The sequence below is a fragment of the Hyperolius riggenbachi genome, chromosome 9 (assembly GCF_040937935.1).
Source record: "Hyperolius riggenbachi isolate aHypRig1 chromosome 9, aHypRig1.pri, whole genome shotgun sequence".
Taxonomy (NCBI): domain Eukaryota; kingdom Metazoa; phylum Chordata; class Amphibia; order Anura; family Hyperoliidae; genus Hyperolius; species Hyperolius riggenbachi.
In genome coordinates, this window is record NC_090654.1 from 29,557,438 (window position 1) to 29,574,098 (window position 16,661).

Consider the following 16,661-nt stretch of genomic DNA (forward strand, 5'->3'; position numbering starts at 1 on the left):
ATTGCAGAAGATACAGGAGGCGGACAACAGCTACGGAGCGATCAGCATGCATGGAGGAAGCCCCAGGGATGTATACATTTTCCCTCCTGCACCATCTCAAGTTTACTTTAACCACACGTTCATAGGTTCAATACACGCTGGACTAAAACACAATAGACAATGGAACAGCCTCAGGGAACAGAACCTGTTCGTAAGTAAGGAACTGACTATATAAAGTAAGTGTTCTGCAGGGACAGCAGAGCCCGTCATAGTGTGTATGTGTGGCAAGTGAGGAAAGGTGGAAGCTTACCAATGCAGACATCTTATCACCATATTCCTGCAAAGGTAGATATACTATTATATCGATAATGATAGCCTCCACCAAAGCACTATCCCTTCTTGGTGGGGTAACCCTTTAGGTTAAACCCTCCAGTGAAAGCTTATATAGAGCGCAGGATTGTGTAGAATTCCACAAGGAGGAGATCGGACTTCCTCCGCCCTGATCATATCTCCCTAATTAGCGGAGAGCGAGTCATTTTCCTGCTAAACAGCAGCGTTATCAGGCCTGAGTGCATCCATCAAATGCCATTAATGAACAGGAAGTCAGGCGCGCGCAGCGGAATCGTTTCCCATAAGAAGGATGGCGCGCTTCTCATTCTTCTCTTATGGACGGAGCGCGAGGTGTTTAGGGCTCTTTTCCACTATGAAATGTGATCGCGATTGCGTTTCAATTTCCACCATGCGATTGCGATTGAGCTACTATACTCATTATAGTCCAGCTCATCGCATACAAAACGCGGCAGGACGACGATTGCGCTTTGACCAAAATCGCATCGCAATCGGATTGCACTAATGGAAATTGCTGCTGCAGTTTCCATTAGTTTAATGTACCTTGCGATTTGCGATCAGAAGCAAATCGCAGGCTAGTGGTAAAAGGCCCTTAATCTGTGAGGAACCCAATAAAAATAAAAATCCTCAAATGCACTGAAAGTGCCGTGATCAACCTGCAGGTCTTCCATCACTTCTGCCGACACAGAGACCGACTGCTGCAGGGCACTTCTTGAAATCACGTAAAATATCGGGCAAGTGGGAAATAGGAGACCAGTGGTATGTTTACTGGCATTGAACCAATTACAAGTGCAGTAGGAGGCAGAGTACGCATGCTAGATGGTTCCTAGCCAAGGTGGCAGAGTCTAGTGTGGGTATAGCAGCCCCGACCCCTCAATGCGTAAGCAAGCGATCTGCCAGGTAGATTGTTTGGCGAAGAACATTGTTCTCCAACTGGTGCTGGTGTTTTTTAGGAGACCCAGCTTGAATCCTCATAAGGAAATTTTGCTAACCCAATTGGGTGGACAGCACCTTCTTGAATCTTTTAGGTTTCAGATAGGTTAATTGGCAAACGCGGGGGGGGGGGGGGGGGGTATTACAGCTGCCCAGAATCCCCCCTCAGACCAAGGGCGGTGCAGTGTCTGGGGACAGGCACAAGTTGAGACACCAGAATATCTACAGGTATCCTGCAGCTCACAGCACTGCCCCCTTTCTTTCCCTGCTACAGTTGACTTTGGATGGAGCAGCAGGGTGTGTACAGAGCATGGAGCAGCAGCGTGTGTACAGAGCATGGAGCAGCAGCGTGTGTACAGAGCATGGAGCAGCAGCGTGTGTACAGAGCATGGAGCAGCAGCGTGTGTACAGAGCATGGAGCAGCAGCGTGTGTACAGAGCATGGAGCAGCAGCGTGTGTACAGAGCATGGAGCAGCAGCGTGTGTACAGAGCATGGAGCAGCAGCGTGTGTGTACAGAGCATGGAGCAGCAGTGTGTGTACAGAGCATGGAGCAGCAGCATGTGTACAGAGCATGGAGCAGCAGCATGTGTACAGAGCATGGAGCAGCAGTGTGTGTACAGAGCATGGAGCAGCAGCGTGTGTACAGAGCATGGGGCAGCAGCGTGTGTACAGAGCATGGAGCAGCAGCGTGTGTACAGAGCATGGAGCAGCAGCGTGTGTACAGAGCATGGAGCAGCAGCGTGTGTACAGAGCATGGAGCAGCAGCGTGTGTACATAGCATGGAGCAGCAGCGTGTGTACAGAGCATTGAGCAGCAGCGTGTGTACAGAGCATGGAGCAGCAGCTTGTGTACAGAGCATGGAGCAGCAGCGTGTGTACAGAACATGGAGCAGCAGTGTGTGTACAGAGCATGGAGCAGCAGCGTGTGTACAGAGCATGGAGCAGCAGCGTGTGTACAGAGCATGGAGCAGCAGCGTGTGTACAGAGCATGGAGCAGCTCTGGGGAACTTTGAGTCAGGTATGAGCACAGCCCTGTGCCCTGCTGTGTGAATGCTTCACGTTCCCCTACTTTAGCAATGTCGGCTGACCTCATTATCTGTATCCAAACTGCTCCTGATCGATGACATTCATGGTCGGTCGGAAAATTGCATTGTGTGTACCCAGCATGATGTCCTACCATATTATAATAATACCTTTTTTTTGTATAACGCTTTTCTCCTGTCGGACTCAAAGCGCTTGCGAGACAGCCACTAGAGTGCACTCAGTAGGCAGTAGCAGTGTTAGAGAGTCTTGCCCAAAGAGCTCCTTACTGAATTACTGGCCTACTGAACAGGAAGAGCCGAGATTTGAACCCAGGTCTCCTGTGTCAGAGGCAGAGCCCTTAACCATTATACCATCCAGCCACTGTATTGTGCGTGGCTGAGGGAGATCTTTCAGGAATCCACCCTTGAAAATCCTGGGTTTGCCCCTGAGGTTGTAGTAATCTACGCCCACACTATTCGGCCAATCACAATGCTTCGTGCTGTAGGAGGGTGTTGTGACTGGAATATCTTTCCTATGAGGTTTCCTGCTGGGTGCCCTAAAGTAGACGGTTGCCCTCCAACTCAACCTGCCCACATCCTCTTCCCTCCTCCATAGCAACAGAACGTATCACTTCCCTGCAGGCTAGTGGTGTGTCTGGACAGAACTCGGGCCCTAGCTTTCACCCACGGGATCACATCCCGATCTATGCCGGTGAAAGTAATCGTGTGTTTGATGCTTTAGGACTCTGATAATTCCCTTTTTAAAACTTAAAGAGGAACTCCAGTGAAAATAATGTAATTAAAAAAAGTGCTTCATTTTTACAATAATTATGTATAAATGATTTAGTCAGTGTTTGCCCATTGTAAAATCTGTTAAATCCCTGATTTACATTCTGACATTTATTACATGGTGACATTTTTACTGTTGGCAGGTGATGTAGCTGCTGCATGCTTTTTTGGCAGTTGGAAACAGCTGTACACAGCTATTTCCCACAATGCAACAAGGTTCACAGACAGGAAACTGCCAGGAGTACCACGGTCCTCAGAGTTTCTTGTGGGAGGGGTTTCACCACAATATCAGTCATACAGCGCCCCCTGATGGTTTGTGTGTGAAAAGGAATAGAATTCATGTAAAAGGGGGTATCAGCTACTGATTGGGATAAAGATCAATTCTTGGTCGGAGTTTCTCTTTAAAGAGGCCCTGTAGTGACATATAGTAGAATGCAGTAAATTATTCAGGATACCAACTTTTACGGTAATTTTCCTGGATTCAGTATCAGAAACACTTCCTATATCTATACAGGGCTGTGGAGTCGGTACAAAAATCTCCCAACTCCGACTCCTCAGTTTATGAAACCAACTCCGACTCCTTAGTCTATGGCCCCGTTCACATCACAAACGCGGATGGCCACGCATGCGGAACGCAACGCATGCGAACGCACGCCATCCGCGTTTGTGTGCGTTGCGTGGCTGATCCCATCACTGAAAAGTGAATGGGACAGCCACGCATTTTTACAAAATCTGCATGCAGCATGCGCTCCCGGACCGCACAGGTCCGGAACGCATGCAGTGTGAACATCAGACATTGCACTCTATGCAATGTCTGATGTCGTGCGTGTCGGCCACCTGGCTGGAAACGCGTGCAGTGTGAACGGGGCCTAATACTTAACAGGGCTGTGGATTTTGTACAAATATCATCCGACTCCTCAGTTTCTGAAATCAACGACTCCGACTCCAACTCCGGGTGCCCAAAATTGCCCCAACTCCGACTCCACAGCCCTGTATCTATATAGGCTATATATTGGTATGTAGCCCCGCCTTCCCAGTGATGCTTAGCCTAGGCTGATTAGCTATGCGGAATTCACCTCCCAGAGCATTCTGGGAAACCAGGTATATATTGTACTGGCTTTGGAACTACTTAGTATACAAACATTCCGCAGAGATCACCTGATAGCACTAAAAATGTCGTCCCGTGTGATAAATTTCATGATATACTGTATACACTAGACTATAAGTCTAGAAATTTAGGTCTGACTCACTAAATAAAAGTATAGGGGTCGACTTATACACGAGTCACGAGCAACACTGAGTAATGTGTATTTTACTCAGTGGTAAGTGACACTTTCTAAACAAAAGAAATGCCGAGACAACACAGGCCTGAAAGTCCAGTCCACAATTAAGGGGAAGGGGGGGGGGGGGAATACCCAGCTGCAGGAATGAGGGGGGGGGATAATTGCTGCACGTGGCGGTCTGGAGGAGTTATTGGCTGTATGCATGGAAATCAGTAACCCAACCTGGTCCCCCTGTGCAGCTGTCAATTCTTCCTGGTCCTCAAATGCAGACATTAACTTTGCTGGGTAGGCTTATACTTGAGTCAATACAAAATTCCAGCTTAAAGTAAACCAGAGACAAAGCACCCTCATGTATTTTACTGCTAACAAGCAGACTGAGCAGTGAAAGATGAAACAGAGAGCAGGGTAGGTGTTTTTTCTAATGTTCCCACTGATATACAGTATATCAGTGGGAACATTAGAGAAAACACCTACCCTGCTCTCTGTTTCATCTTTCACTGCTCAGTCTGCTTGTTAGCAGCCCTGATAAAATCCCCGACTGAGCATTCAGTCTGGCTTTGCTCAGAAATCATTATAGCTGAGTCATTATAGCAGAGCCAGAAAGGGACAGGGGTTTGGGCTTGAAAAGACAGAGAACACAGACTATAATGATTCCTGAGCAAAGCCAGACTGAATTCTCAGTCTGGGGTTTTATCAGGGCTGATAACAAGCAGGCTGAATAGTGAAGGATGAAACAGAGAGCAGGGTAGGTGTTTTCTCTAATGTTCCCACTGATATATATAGTAAAATACATGAGAGTGCTTCGCCTCTGGTTCACTTTAAGAGGGCCACATACTGGAGTCGACTTATACACGAGGTTAAGTTAAATCGGGGAGAGGAAAGGTTTTAAAACTATGGCTAATAATTTTAGCCGTTTTTTGACTAAAGTAAAAATCAATATTGTAAAAAAAAAAAATAGATAAGCAATTTCATTCATTATGTTATTTTCACTACAGTTCCTCTGAATATTGCACGTCTTGTGAGAAAGGTCTCCTATAGAAAAGTTTATATCACTGTGACATTTCTGACACCCATGCATGTATCTACAGAGGTTCTCTCTTTCTGTCCCCTTCCACCTATAGAAGGTTACAGGCAGGAAATCGCTGCTTACCGCTTCTCGTTTGCGGTTGGTGCAACTTCTCTGTACTTCGATCATTAAGTGGGGAGGAGGTGTGAAAACCAAAGTGAGGAAGTGTGAAGGTTACTGCACTTCTTCTTGCTCATATGTACAGAGTGGTTTAGTCTACTAAATTGTAAAGCACTCCTAGGCAACTTTCATGGATAGATAAAACGTACAACTAATACCTGAAGTATTTGTAGCAATTGCGTCACACTGCCCAAAACCTCTGATCAAATGTATCTTAATAATAACTTTACCACCCACAGAGTTCAACTAAAATCCTTTGGAGACAGAGCTTTCTGTCATGCTACCCCTACCCTGTGATATTCCTTGCCAAACTTACAGTGGGTTCACACTTGTCCGCTGCAAATTGGATCCATTTTTGTAAACAATTGTTTTTCTCTCTGTTTTGTGAGAAATGGCTTTTTTGCTGGGGGGGGGGGGGGGGGGCTTTGCGCCATTCTGGAGGGGGTAGCAGGAAGGGGGGGGGTAGCGGGGGCAAGGAGGTTCGCCCCCCTCCCTCACCTGGGTTCCCCCTTTCCCGCTCCCTCTCCAGCCCTCTGTAGTTCTTTGGGTGGCATTGCAGGAAGTGTCGGCGAACGGTGGAACACAAGGAAGCAAGTTCCCCGCTCGCCACTTTGCTTACATTTAAATACTTTAATGATACTGTTAATGCAACTAGCTGGAGGGGGAGCGAGGAAGGGGGGACCCAGGTGAGCGTTTCCACGTCGCGAGACCGTGGAAATGAACGTACATTGCTCAAATTCGCCCGTTAGAAAAATCACGTTGTGGATACAGGCCTTAATACTTTTAGCCATAGACCCTGAATGCAGATCAGGTGTTGAATTAGCCACTTGCTGGTTTCTGGTGTTATTCAGACAGTACTGAAGCCAAAGAGATCAGCAGGACAGAACGAGAAAATTGATTGTTTACCTCTGTTGTACATAAACTGAGTGTCAAATATATGCATATATTTGATTTGTCCCAAAGAGGATTTCCATGATGCTTATATAATGGTGGACATGATATAAAAGGGACAGTTTCCAATTTCATGGTACCCTTACTGGGAACTCTGCATAATGTTTGTAAACTCTTTAATCATGACTTTGCTGTAATGGCTATGCGGATATTGTGCATTTGTATATATGAGAATATTTTTTTAAAGATTAATAAATTGATGTTTTAATTGGTTACTGAAGGATTACCTATTGAGGTTGAGGACAAGGTTTTGTCTATAGATCATCCTCTTTAGGGCCCATTCACACGAGCGTTTTGCCGCGATTTTGGCAAAACGCTCAAACGTTAGCGCTTTTTAAAGGGAAGGTTCAAGCAAAATAAAAAAATGAGTTTCACTTACCTGGGGCTTCTACCAGCCCCATGCAGGAAAATTAACACATACATTTTTACACATTACTGGTTCAATGCGTAAAAATGTACGCATTGAACCAGTAATGCGTAAAAACGTATGTGTTAATGTTTCTGCACTAGCGGAAATGCGTAAAAATGTACGCAATGCGTCCCGCCGACCTCCGAGGTCGGCAAGCTGCCAGTGGGGGACTGGAGCAGCAGTGAGCGACTACGAGGGCACAGGATGGCTGCATGGGGCTGGTAGAAGCCCCAGGTAAGTGAAACTCATTTTTTTATTTTGCTTGAACCTTCCCTTTAACAAGCGCTAGTGCAATGAAACCCTATGGGGCTGTTCTTACTTGGGCGATTCGCAAACGTGTAGCCTGCACCATTTCCCAGCTATCGCATTTTAGTGCTATTGAAGTTCAAAACGCGATTGCTAAAAAAAATTAAAAAAAGGCAGGTGTGAATGGTGATTTTTTTTTTGGCGTTAATCGCCAAAAAACGCCAGAACAAAACGCTAGCAAAATCGCTAGCATTTTGCCATCAGCAAGTGTGAATGGGCCCTTAAGGTCCCCAATTACCCACAAATAAGACTTACATCTTAAAACTGGACACATAAGGCGATCACTTCTACATATTCTAGTATGTCAACTTGACTAGACCCACAGGCCAAGTTTCTCTTGGGTAATTTGTTTCAGATCAGCCGGACTGCCAGGAAACTGATATTGTTTAGCCCAGGCATGGGCAAACTTGGCCCTCCAGCTGTTAAGGAACTACAAGTCCCACAATGCAATTGCCTTTATGAATCATGACTGTGGCTGTAAGACTCCTGCAATGCATTGTGGGACTTGTAGTTTTCCTTAACAGCTGGAGGGCCAAGTTTGCCCATGCCTGGTTTAGCAGGAAATAAATATGGCAGCCTCCATATCCCTCTCACTTCAGGTGTCCTTGAAGGCTAGGGATAGTCAATGAGATGCAGAATTAGGCAAATTGTGTATGAAAAAGCAGCTCACAAATGGACCTACCAAGCTGGAAACCGAATGGTCTATTTCCAAGCAGCATACATTTGCATCAAGAATTTGCATAATGTTGAATCAACTCACAATTATTACGAGGTTAATTACATTCATTGGTGGTGAACAGCCATACACTGCAGCATAGTAGAAATTATATGGAAACTGCAGAAAGACATAAACATTTGCCACCCATCATAGATGTCTTGTCGCCTGGATTTAGTTTACTGCATGATTTGGTATGGTTACCCCAGGTACGAATAGGAAAACAACTAAGGCAAGGCCCGGTGCACTGTTAGGCCTAGTGCACACCAGAGCGGTTCTGCTGCGGTTTGCGATCTGCTTGCGGGTGCGAATCCGCTAGGGTAATGTATTTCAATGGGCTGGTGCACACCAGAGCGGGAGGCGTTTTGCAGAAACGCATACTCCCGGGCTGCTGCAGATTTTGGATTGCGGATGCGTTTCTGCCTCCAATGTTAAGTATAGGAAAAACGCAAACCGCTCTGAAAAACGGCACTTCAGAGCGGTTTTGCAGGCGTTTTGTGTTACAGTAGCTGTCCAGTAACAGCTTTACTGTAACAATACATGAAATCTACTACACCAAAAACGCTTCACAAAGCCGCAAAATGCTAGCTGAAACGCTACAGAAAAAGAAGAAAAAGGGTTTCAAAATCTGCTAGCATTTTGCGGATCTGCTAGCGGTTTTTGGTGTGCACTGGGCCTTAGTGAGTGTGGTAGATGCGGGGGGCCCTGGTGCAATGGTGTATTGTATCTGGAGGAAACACAACCTCACTCACTAGCCTCCCATGAGTAAAAGGGCCGCATTAGAACATTTCACAAGCTGAAATCAATATTATTTGAGGATGGGGAGAGAGGGGAAGCAGGGGTAAGTTCAAAGCACCAGGATTTTAACAGGAAAAGGAAAATAAAACTGGTCTTGAGCAGGAATCCCTCTGGGCAGCTTGTGGACAGGATGCGGCGTCCGCTCCCTAATTTCATCCTATTGTCAGACACCTCTCCTCGCCGGATTCCTTGACAAGTGTCTACATCAAGGCCCAGAGATCAGAGGCGAGAGCTGACATTCATACAGAGCACTAGAGTGGTCACCCTGGGGATGTGGACACAGCACTGCATAGCTGTACACAGCCATAAACTGACAGCGCAGATCTCAGACATACTATTCCTGCACCTGCCACAGTATTTCTCAGTATGACTGCTCAATCTTGTGACTCCCAAACTCCAAGCACAGCATGCGAGGTGACAACAGAATGAACTAATGGCACAGCCTCACCACCATGTGTCTCCCCACTGCAGCTTCCTGTGCCATGTCCCTGTTCCCAACCTGCTCCCCACTGCAGCTTCCTGTGCCATGTCACCACCCCCAACCTGCTTCCCACTGCAGCTTCCTGTGCCATGTCCCCGCCCCCAACCTGCTCCCCACTGCAGCTTCCTGTGCCATGTCACCACCCCCAACCTGCTTCCCACTGCAGCTTCCTGTGCCATGTCCCCGCCCCCAACCTGTTTCCCACTGCAGCTTCCTGTGCCATGTCCCTGCCCCAACATGCTTCCTACTGCAGCGTCCAGTTCCATGTCCCCGCCCTCAACATGCTTCCCACTGTAGCTTCCTGTGCCATGTCCCTGCCCCAACATGCTTCCTACTGCAGCTTCCAGTTCCATGTCCCCGCCCCCAACATGCTTCCCACTGCAGCTTCCTGTGCCATGTTCCCGCCCCCAACTTGCTCCCCACTGAGGCTTCCTGTGCCAGTCTATAAATGCCCCTTCTACAAACTGCCCAAATACTTCCTTAGAAAGTCCATCTAAGGGCTAGTCCCAAACGCTAAGCATTTTTAGAAGCAATTTTTTTAAGCAATTCCAGGCATGTGCCTAGCGATTTTCTAGTTATGTCTAGCGATTTTTGGAGCGTTTTGGTGTAGAGATTTTTTATTTTTTGTACAGTTTGAGCCGGAAGTGAACAACTTTTGCGGAAAAAAAAACGCTCAGAAAATAGTTCTAGAATTAGCATTTTTAGAGCGATTTTCCACGAGCCAGTCAAGTGACTGGCAGCCTACAGGGCCAATCAAAGTGCAGGAATCTCGTACTTTGAAGCCACTGGACAGGCACCGAACACAGCCGAGCACCGAGCGGGTTCAGTGGAGCGCTCGTTAAGAGTAACAAAGCGCCCTTTACACTATCTGAGCCCACCGTAATTTCACTGCGCACGTTATAGCTGCATAGCGTGCACAGGCCATTATAACGCTCTCTGCACTCATTACGCCGCGCTGCTGTAGCAGCACAGCTCAGTGAATTAAGCCTGTGGTGTACACCAGCCCTTATTTGTATTTCTGTCGCTCACTTTCTGAACATGGATTTTAATTTCGAAGTAAAACATTTCCTATAGGGTATAGAGAATAGATACAATAACCGCTCAAACCTTTTTCCACCACTATCCGAAATGAAAATAACTTGTTTTCGCTTTAGCCTTGAACTTTAAACACAATAAAATATCTGGTCTATAAAAAAAGTATTGCACAAGTTTTATATCAAGTATTGCAACATTTAACTTCAATAAACTTTATGCAGCTGTCACAAAACTTTCCCCTTATCCACAGGCCATAAAAGCGATATCCAAATTTCCCCACCATATAGCAAATCCTACTTAAAAAAATTCAGTGCATAAACCAAAACCGACACGCAAACATTTTATGATTTTTACAGCTTTATCTTCTGTGGTTCCACCAGACGATGACGCAGTCCTGATAACGGCAGACATCCGAGAGGAAGTGTGATGCCATCGCAAAAAAGGTTCCCCCGCTATGCTAGCTTATCCAACGCATCTAAATAGTTTTTCGCAAGTTTCTGTGACTTTGCAAAAGGCAGAATATTGTCAAATCTCTGTTAAGAAGGGCCAGCAGCAAAGTCTATAGTAGAGAACGTTACCAGGTTCAAGTCCACTCAGTCCAGATAGTTTAGGGTTTGGTGGGGGATGGAGAGGAACAGGAAGTCTTACCGGGCTCATAAAAAGTCCCCAGTTCACAATCCAAACCATTGTGGCTTAAAGTGGAACTAAACACGTATAACTTCCTCTGTGCTCTAAAGCGAACATGTCAAACTCTGGCCCGTGGGCCAAATTTGGCCATCGGAGCCATCAGATTTGGCCCTCAAGTGGTTTCCCCACTTTGCATTATGTTTGGCCTACTCTAGACCACCAGAGAAGCTCTATTGGAGGGTAAGCCCTAGAACACCAGGAAAGCCATAAGGGAGAGGCAGGGGGGAAAGCACTAGACACCAGGGAACTGTATAGGTGAAGGAAGGGGACCACTAGACACCAGGGAACTGTATAGGGGAGGGGGGTACGCTAAACATCAGGGAATTGTATAGATGAGGGAGGGAGGACCACTAGACACCAGGGAACTGTATAGGGGAGGGAGGTACGCTAAACATCAGGGAATTGTATAGATGAGGGAGGGAGGACCACTAGACACCAGGTAACTGTATAGGGGAGGGAGGACCACTAGACACCAGGTAAATGTATAGGGGAGGGAGGACCACTAGACACCAGGTAACTGTATAGGGGAGGGAGGACCACTAGACACCAGGTAACTGTATAGGGGAGGGAGGACCACTAGACACCAGGTAACTGTATAGGGGAGGGAGGACCACTAGACACCAGGTAACTGTATAGGGGAGGGAGGACCACTAGACACCAGGTAACTGTATAGGGGAGGGAGGACCACTAGACACCAGGCAACTGGATAGGGGAGGGAGGACCACTAGACACCAGGGAACTGTATAGGGGAGGGAGAAGAGCCACTAGACACCAGGGAACTGTATAGGGGAGGGAGGAGAGCCACTAGACACCAGGGAACTGTATAGGGGAGGGAGAAACCCTAGACACCAGGGAACTGTATAGGGGAGGGAGGTCCACTAAACATCAGGGAATTGTATAGGGGATAGAAGGAGGGCTATTAGACACCAGGGAACTTTATAAGGGAGAGAGGTGGACACTAGGCATGGAGGTCAGCCCATGATTTGGTCCCAGAGCTCAGTTTCTGCCCACTTTGTATTGGAGTCCGAGGCCCCTGCTCTAGAGGATTAGCCACAGCCTAAGAGCCTTTATTGGGAAAAAAATAATCTTCATTACAGTTTATGGGAATTGTATAAAAACCTTAACTTTTACTAGGTTTCACTTCTGGCAGAAGTCCCTGAAATGGTAAGGGTCCATCCACACTAGTAATAGCAGAACGATTTGGGATTGCGATTTACACAGTTTTGCCACATTTGCGCTTTGGCTTAAAATACTAGAGGCAGAGGATCAGCAGGACAGCCAGGCAATGTTCATTATTTAAAAGGAAATAAACATGTCAGCCTCCACATCTCTCTCTTACCTTGGGTTCCCTTTAAAGAGACACTGAAGCGGAAAAAAAATTATGATATTATGATTTGTATGTGTAGTACAGATAAGAAATAAAACATTAAGATCAGATACATCAGTCTAATTGTTTCCAGTACAGGAAGAGTTAAGAAACTCCAGTTATCTCTATGCAAAAAAGCCATTAAGCTCTACGACTTTCAAAGTCGTGGAGAGGGCTGTTTTCTGACTTTTATTATCTCAACTGTTATTGAACTATTTACTTTTTCTCTGCCAGAGGAGAGGTCATTAGTTCACAGACTGCTCTGAAAGAATCATTTTGAATGCTGAGTGTTGTGTAATCTGCACATATTATAGAATGATGCAATGTTAGAAAAAACACTATATGCCTGAAAATAAAAATATGAGAATATTTTCTTTGCTGCTAATCTTCTAGAAATTATTCATAGTACACAACCAATTCATTATATCATATATTTTTTTCTGCTTCAGTGTCTCTTTAAGCACTCATCTTAGTTCTACAGACCCGACTCTAAGGGCCCTTTTCCACCAGCGCGTTTGCGCTGGCTGAATCGCAAAAACGCAAACCGCTAGCGATTTTACAATCGCTACGGTTTGCTTTTTAACATAGGAATCGCGGTAGGTAATTTCCACTACCGCGATTCGTTTACTTGATCGCGATCGCGCCGCGGAGCGACTTTTGCCGCGATTTTGCTATGGAGTGCATAGCATAGCAAAATCGCGGCCGCGAACGTCGGGGAATCGGCGGTAATTGCGATTCAGCAATCGCTAGCGTTCAGCGTGAACGCTAGCGATTGCAAGTGGAAAAGGGCCCTTACAGGTTTCCTTGGGCTTGGCTGACCTGGAAGTCCAAGGAGGTTTGAGCGTTTCCACTTTTCCTTTTCAACATTTATGTGCACTTCTAAACCAGCTAATGAACTTTCTTCTGTCTTTCAAGGGAACCTTAACTCTAAAAAAAAATTAAAAAGGAGTAGCACAGCCCCCTGCAGCCATCCTGTGCCCTCGCAGTCACTCACGGCTCCTCCGGTCCCCCGCCGCCAGCTAGTTTCGTTTTTGCCAACTTGGAGCTGGCAGGCCGCCATGCATACCGTTGCACGCATTCCCGCTGGTGCAGGAAGCTATCGCAGACATATACATTTGCATATACATTTAAATTTTTATGCATTGCACCTGTAACGCGTAAAAATGTACGTGTTAAAGAGAATCTGTATTGTTAAAAATCGCACAAAAGTAAACATACCAGTGCGTTAGGGGTCATCTCCTATTACCCTCTGTCACAATTTCGCCGCTCCCCACCGCATTAAAAGTGGTTAAAAACAGTTTTAAAAAGTTTGTTTATAAACAAACAAAATGGCCACCAAAACAGGAAGTAGGTTGATGTACAAAATGTCCACACATAGAAAATACATCCATACACAAGCAGGCTGTATACACCCTTCCTTTTGAATCTCAAGAGATCATTTGTGTGTTTCTTTCCCCCTGCATCTCTCATGCACTGAAGTTTCAGGCTGCTCGTTTCTTCCTGCAAATAGCTTTGCCCTTGTCTGTAATTCTTCAGTATGTGAAAGCCCAGCCAGCTCAGAGGACGATTTATCCAGCTTTTAAAAGATAAGAGAGAAGAGAGAAGCTGCTCTAATCTAAATAACACACAGGCAGTGTGCATAGAGGGGCCTGGAAGGGGGAGTTCATAGCAGAACCACAACACTGAAGAACTTGGCAGCCTTTCAGACACAGGCCGACAAGTCTGACAGGGGAAAGATACATTGATTTATTACAGAGACAGTGATAGTACAAAGTGCTGCAGTAAGCCAGAACACATTAGAATAGCTTTTGGAACTTGTAGGATGATAAAAAACAGGATGCAATTTTTGTTACGGAGTCTCTTTAATGTCCGCGATAGCTTCCTGCACCAGCGGGAATGCGTGCAACGGTATGCATGGCGGCCTGCCGCCTCCAAGTCGGCAAAAACTAAACTAGCTGGCGGCGGGGGACCGGAGGAACCGTAAGTAACTGCGAGGGCACAGGATGGCTGCAAGGGGCTGGTAGATGCCCAAGGTTTTGTTTTTTTTAGAATTAAAGGAATCACCAGGAATTTTTACCAACATTTTTACAGTTCTGCGCCTGCGCAGTAAGCCGCGGACGAGGCCGTGATTGACAGTGGCACTTGACGCAGTAAGGGTGACCTCACGGTCGTCCTCTGCACCATGCGGTGACAGTGTGGCATCGGCGGAGAGCTGAGGTGACAGCGTGGGACAGTCAGCTGCAAGGGGCTGGAGAAAGCCCCAGGTGAGTAAAGCAGATTTTTGTAAAAATGCCTGATTATTCTTTTAAGGTTCCCTTTCAAGGGTGATTAGATCTCCCCACATCCAAGTTCCCAGGTTTGGACACCTGTTACACCCATTAGGGCATGAGGGGTGCACACCCCGAGGAGGAGCACGAAACTAGGGCCTGGAGATGTTGCACTTTTATCTAAACAGGATTTATAGCATGCCAGCAGGTGGTTCCACACACGATTGGAGAATCCGTTTTGGGCAGAACCATCCAAACACAACAAGCAATACTCCAAACTGTATCTTCTACTCAGACAAACTTCTAAAAACTTTTACATGCACAAACATTGGAGTCATTCCTCTTCTGTCCACTGTGCGTGTCTGCAAGAGGCAGACATGGCTGGCCCTACTCACACCTTATAAGGTCAACTCGAGAGGTGCAAAAATATTCAACTAAAATAACAATTTGTGGTTTCTATAGAAGCAGAAGTTGTGTCACGCTCCTCTAGCCACCAACAAAGTTGTAAAAACACTTGTGAAACCGGAAAGACTAAATCACAAGAAATAGAGATTAATTTAGAAACTAGGTAACATTAATCAGAAGTGAGAATTGAAACAAAAATATTGTGTTTTTTTCCGATAGATAGGGAGGAGAGACAGTGCAAGAAAGAGAGGAGGAGGAAACGAGAAAACAGTTTAGGTGCGTAGGAGCAAGAGGGTAGAAAGTGGGAGAGAAAAGGACAGAGATAGACAGATGGAGGTGCAATACCATATATACTCAAATATAAGTCGACCTTGTGTATAAGTCGACCCCAATCATTGACCCTTAAATGTTGGAATTTTATACGCAGCAGTGGGGATAAGTAAATACTCACTTGCCGGGTCCTGCACGCTGTACCGGCTTCATTCTACTTCCTGTTCTTGCATCATCTCCTTGTAATAGCGCCCAGAGGGGCGCTGTTTCAGGGAAATGTGACGCAAGAATAGGAAGAAGAATGAAGGCAGTACAGCGTGCAGGACCTGTCGAGTATTTACTTATCCCTGTCGATGTTCGTGCGCCCGCCACTATGTCGCCCCGCTCCCACAAAAAACAGTTACACGAGATTGTGCATGGTATGATTACCATGCACAACCAATCCGTGGTATACCGTCATACAGCGGTAACCCTACTTGGGGCCCAGGAGGGGTTAATGGCTGCACTGCATACAGTATTGCAGCCATTGACCCCCTCCTGTCCCATAAGTGCAGCAATTACTCACTCCCCTTCCTGCAGCCTAGTATTTTTCCCCCTGCCTTTCCTTGTTAATTGTTGTGGCCAGGACTTTCACACCTGTGCTTTCTTGGCATTAATCAAGAAAGTGTCACTTTCTGCAAATGGGCATGTCACTAATAGTATACACATTACTCAGTGTGCTCAGTGTTGCCCATGACTCGTGTATAAGTCGACCCCCCATACTTTTATTTAGTGAGTTAGACCTAAATTCCCAGACTTATACTCAGGTATATACAGTATGTAAGCTCTGTAAACGCAGGACTGCATTTGAATGAGGGACAACGAGTCCACCAGGAAAAAAAAAAAAAGTGTCCCAACAATGGTAATAGACAGTGATTATCTTCCATGTAGACCTATCCATCCTGGAGGATCGGTTCAGACAATAATCACTGTTTGTATCAAACAATCAATAATCACTCCCTTAGAATTACTTACGCGTCCTCATTGTTGCACTTCCGTTAGCGATCTGATCGGCAGACTATTACTGTGCCTTTGCTGGATTCAAACGTCTTTCATCGCTAACCGTCGGGGATCGCTCGATTTTTGTCTGCATTGGAGGAGCATGTGTACGGGGGCTTAAACTGGGTGAGAGATCAACAAGAGGGAAAGATGAAAGTAGGGAGAGATATAGAAGCATGATATGCGTAGTACATACTATGCAATTTTCCCATGAGTTCAACGGGTCAAAATCGATCATTTCCGTCTGGTCCGATATCTGATTTCCGATCGATTTTCCGATCACTTCTGTACAAAATTGATCAGAAACACTAAACTCAGATCGGACCTGTAAGAAATTATCGGGTAAAGGTCCCCATTAACCACCTGAGCGATAATCCCGAGCTGAGCTCGGGG

General features: G+C 46.1%; 1 protein-coding gene across 4 annotated transcripts in view; it reads right to left on the minus strand.

Annotated features, from left to right (window-relative positions):
* SEMA4A (semaphorin 4A) overlaps positions 1 to 16,661 on the minus strand; it is a 171,631-nt gene that overhangs the window by 99,145 nt on the left and 55,825 nt on the right. The window contains exon 2 of one of the 4 annotated variants that reach the window (XM_068252287.1): positions 16,245 to 16,390. The exons of the other annotated variants lie outside the window; for them this stretch is intronic. The gene's annotated coding sequence lies outside the window, so the exon portion shown is untranslated. The remainder of the gene's footprint in view (positions 1 to 16,244; positions 16,391 to 16,661) is intronic. 4 annotated transcript variants of the gene reach the window in all.